This window comes from Lathyrus oleraceus, chromosome 5 (assembly GCF_024323335.1).
Source record: "Lathyrus oleraceus cultivar Zhongwan6 chromosome 5, CAAS_Psat_ZW6_1.0, whole genome shotgun sequence".
NCBI lineage: Eukaryota > Viridiplantae > Streptophyta > Magnoliopsida > Fabales > Fabaceae > Lathyrus > Lathyrus oleraceus.
The window spans coordinates 10328293-10333412 of record NC_066583.1 but is presented as its reverse complement, the minus strand read 5'-3'; the positions used below and the strand labels follow the sequence as shown (position 1 = coordinate 10333412).

At 27.4% G+C, this 5120-nt stretch overlaps 1 long non-coding RNA gene across 1 annotated transcript; it reads right to left on the bottom strand.

Moving 5' to 3' along the window:
* Nucleotides 1-2260: 2260 nt before the first annotated feature.
* LOC127085882 (uncharacterized) lies at nucleotides 2261-2954 on the bottom strand. The gene is made up of 2 exons (XR_007789293.1): nucleotides 2728-2954; nucleotides 2261-2577 (listed from the first exon to the last, which is right to left on the bottom strand). It is a non-coding gene; the product is annotated as an uncharacterized LOC127085882 (long non-coding RNA).
* Between the last annotated feature and the right edge of the window lie 2166 nt (nucleotides 2955-5120).

Here is a 5120-nt window from a genome sequence, read left to right as displayed (position 1 = left end):
TATTTCATTAATGTATTTTGTTGGGGGAGTTTTTTTTTACTAGGGAGGATTGAATATTGTGAAACTTATTATTTTAGAGCAACACCTTTGTGAGAGACACACCACATATTCTCCAAAAATCTTAAGATGATAGGTGAGTGGATTCTCTCATTTATAAATGCTCAAGTCTCCACATTTCAATCAATGTGAGACTATTACACATACTATTCACACTTGATACATTCTCAACATCCCCCTCAAGTGTGAATCCACAATGCTCCCCCTGAAGTGAAAGCTCTTCTTACTTCCACAAACTCTTGTACTACACGGAACATTTCTTATTCACTACACTGGCGCTGTTGACACTCTTCAACAAAACGTTTCTTATTCACCACGCTGGCGTTGTTGACTTTTGATACAAGTAAACCGGTCCCTTTCTTGAACCAAAGGCTTATGACACCATTTGTTGGGAGAATTTTTCAATATGGAGCATTGAATATTGTGACTTCTTCTTTTAGAGTGATACTTTTGTGAGAGACATATCACATATTCACCCAAAATCTTAAGGTGATAGGTGGGTGGATTCTCTCACTTATAAATGCTCAAGTCTCCATATTTTCAACCAATGTGAGACTATTATCCACACTACTCACACTTGATACATTCTTAACATATTCTTGTTATATTTGTGAAAGAATATTTGTGAAGGAATGAATCCATCATAAATATCTTAGGTGATATTAATCCCTTTTAGTTTAATCTAACTTATAATTTTTCATTGCAAAACCCTTCACAATCAGTGAGAGATAAGGTTCTCTCACAAAATTATGTCAATAAATTACATTTTTTTTAGTAGTGAGATATGGAAGATCGAAGAAACTGAATTGGTTATTTCTTTCAAGTATTTGGTTCCACAATCTCATAGTGCTCGAGAAAACAACCTGCGGTGGCATTGTCATCGTGTGAGCTATAATATATAGTAGGATCCTATGATGTATGTCAAGCAATCTAAATTATATCTGTACTGGAAGAGATTGAGGTCGAAGTGAAGAAACTTATGGTGTTGTAAATCGACAACAAGTTAGCCACAAATCTTGCAAAGAATTAAGTTTTGTATGGAAGATATAAGCACATCGAAGATATATTTCACTTCTTAAGGGAGAAGGTAAATCGATCTGAACTTAAAGTAAGACATTGCTTAAGTGAAGCAGATTGATAATTAGGTATCATTAATTATGTTTTAATATTTATCCATACCCGCACAAAGTATATTTATATATGAAAAATATATCTTTATATTTAAAAAAAAAATACATTACAATTAGACTATTAAACATTTTAATATAAGTGTTATTTTATTTCACAATTTAATAATAAAATCTTTGAATTTTTTTACTAATTTTGTTTTAAAAAATTAAAACAATACTATATTTTTTAATTGATATATTTATTTTTTCTAGAACTGTGGGTAATGGGTATGTGTACTTAAATACCTAAAAGGTATGTGTATCAGTATAAATATTAATGCACATGTGAATATGAACTCAGATACGAGATTTTTTTCAAAATGTGAATATGGAGACGGGTACTATAGTATCTTACCGATCCTTTATCCATTGTCATCCCTAATAGTAATAGATATATAGATATTAAACTATAAAATTAAATTTATAAAAACTAATTAATATAAATAATATTAGTTCAGGGATTTGATTAGAATTTTTTAGTTAAAATGTATTTATAATATTTTTAATAGTCCAATGATGTAAAAATAATTAGAATTAAAATAAATAAATAATTTTATTAAAATTTGAATTTGAGATGTTCAACATATATATTAACCATAATATATATACTATAGTGCTCTACCCATGTCATCCCTAATAAGAATAGATGTATAGGTATTAAATTATAAATTTAAATTTATAACAATTAATTAATATAAGAAATATTAGTTCAACAATTTGATTATAATTTTTTAGTTAAAAATATATTTTTTAATAGTCTAATGATGTAAAAATAATTAGAATTAAAATAAATAAATAATTTTAATAAAATTTGATTTTTTTTGTAAAGTTAAATTTGAATTTTGAGATGTTCATAAGGCAAGTTGGACACTGGAACTTCATTTGAACCAGTGATAAGTGTTTTGAATGCTTGAGAGTTGCATTTTAACATCTTTGACTTTATCTGACTTTAAAGGTAAGATAATTGTTCTAGTTGGAAGAGAATCTTTGCCAACACCATATACCTGATTATGCAATTTGGACAAGGCATCTCATTGAACCTTAAATGATGTATATGTCAAATTTGATAATGGGCAATTCTTAATATAGGAAATTACATCGTAATTGAACTTACAATAGTAGCTTTTCAACTTATTTTAATAAAAACTTTAGAGATTATATTGTTGATATACTTGTACAATTATGTTGAAAATGTAGAATTATCAAACATGGATCTTTTCATCAGGGCAACAACACATTCCAGTGGTTAATAAACACCAACCTTTAGGGTACCCTTTTGCCATACAAAATTCTGTACAGTTATAATTAGGACATATTTCAGGAAAGCAATGTAACATTCCGTCTACTCCTGCTGCAATCATGAAAACAATGCACACAATTATTACAAACGTAAAAAATAATAATAAAATTTAAAATTTTAACTTGTTAGGTTTAGTGATACATCAAGAAAAAAAGAAAAAAAAAATATGCTAGGTATTATGAGGCTCTCAAATAGCTTCACCTTTCTCAGCATTATAGCCATTCAGAAATACTGATATAATAACAAGGACAGCTAGAATAACTGAAGCACTTGTTTTTGCCATTGCACTATTTTCTTCTTCTTCTTCTGATTGATAATATTGTTTGGAAATGAATATAATTGGTTTCATATCACTCCAATTTATATCAATATTGATTACCTTAAATGGAAAAAGCAAATAATTATTGTGGCTTTGCGTGAGAAAAAGATATTTTGATAAAATTAAGTTAATTAATGTGACCAATTGATTGTTATTTGAAGAAATAAATAGAAACTAATTAGTTACGTGATAGAAAAACTTGCTTATATATATTGCAACTAATTTGTTTCAACTAGGAAATGAAGAGTTTCACAAGAAAACCTAGTTTACATATATTGCAATTAATTTGTCTCATAACTACCATTTTTGAAGAGTTTCACAAGAAATGCTAGTTTATATATATTGCATTATTTTGTCATATATACAAACATTTTTGAAAAACAAGAAAAATGCTTGGACATGGATAAATTTGGTAGACTGATATATAGGATTGGAAATGAAGAAAAGTAGATACACAATAACTACATACTTTATACTACTATAATACTACAAGTTATATAATACATGAAAACTATTTAATATGATGTGGGAAATTTTACTGAATATTGAAAGGTAATTTGGATTGGAAATATGCAGCAAAATATATTGGAATTTTAGTGAATATATTTTATGTGTTGTGATAACTTTCACACATAGTGTTATATTTTTTATTGACATTTGAAAACGACTGTGGTATTTTTTTTCCTTTTAATTTTGAAGTTTTCATGCTATATCATTGTGTTATAATTGTGTTTTTTTATTTTTTCTATGTCGATTTTTTCCAACAACGGATATCATATTTTTTTTGTTCGATCCAGATATAAGAGTTCTTAGTATGCTATGTGATTACAGTTTTGTCAGATTTTTCACATCAAAAAAGAGTGATGGTGTTATGACAAATTTGTTGAATTACATACACAAATTGTACTTTGGAGGTTAGACTAGAGAAAATTAAGGGCAGAATTATTGTTGACCTGTGGAAAGTTCAAGTAATATTTGATTTGGCTAAAAAAGAGGTGTCTGTGTAGCTTTGCTTGATTTGAAGACCCATAAAGTAGATGAGTTCTCTAATTAGGGACATTTCAATTTTGCTCTGCATTATAATGGAAAACTCTATACACAAAGGTTCATTAGTAGACTCGAATATAATATCATCCACATTAATTTGAACTAAAAGAATATGGTTTCTCTTACATTTTATAAATAAATTAATATATTTGGTTCCACTGTTAAACTAATTCCTTAATAAGAAGCCACTGAAGTGCTTATATCAAGTTCTAAAAATTTGTTTGAGACCATAAAAACTCTTTTAAATTTTAAAATATGATTAAGTTTTTTGTGGTCCAAAAACTTTGAAAGTTGTGAGACATATACTTCTTCATTTATAAAACCATTAAAAATACAAACTTAACCTCTATCCGATATAATTTGAAATAAATACAACAACCAAATTCCAAAAGAGGTCCAGTAGCTTCGAGATGAGTTACAAATGCATAAGTCACATCACAATTTATTCATTCATCTTGATCATATGCTTCTGCCACAACTTTTGCTTTATCTCTTGTAAGTATTTCATTTACATCGAGTTTATTCCAAAAAAAATCATTTGATCCCCATGATTGTTTTGTTTTTAGGATACCAGATTATCTCATACACATCCTTTCTTTTAAATTTATTAAGCTATTCTTGTGTAGAAATAAGCCAAGCTATTCTTGCATAGAAATAAGCCAACCGTCATTAGTCAAGGCATTAACAATCATTTTCGGTTCAACTTGAGATATGAATGCTAAATAATTACATAGATTATTTATTGAAAGCGAAGGCTTACTCATTTTTTGATATCTCAAAAAATATTTTTCAATGGATTGGATCATTTGTGACGATTCAGTCTTTTATATATATATATATATATGAAAAAACCAACAAAAATCCATTAACAAAGTAAAAATGGCACAAGAGGTGCTTAGAAAACTGAAAAAATAGACAAAAGCAGATCTAAAATCAAAAGTGAATGAACAACCATCCATTCACAAAAAGGAACAAATTATATATATATATATATATATATATATATATATATATATATATATATATATATATATATATATAGAGAGAGAGAGAGAGAGAGATAGATAGATAGATAGATAGATAGATAGATAGATAGATAGAGAGAGAGAGATATTATTGAATTATGATTATACAAAGTGAATTATAAAATATGTTTATTTATATATAACTAACCTGTATACTAATAAACAAACTCTAAACCCTAATTAACTTTGGCCTTGAGCTACAC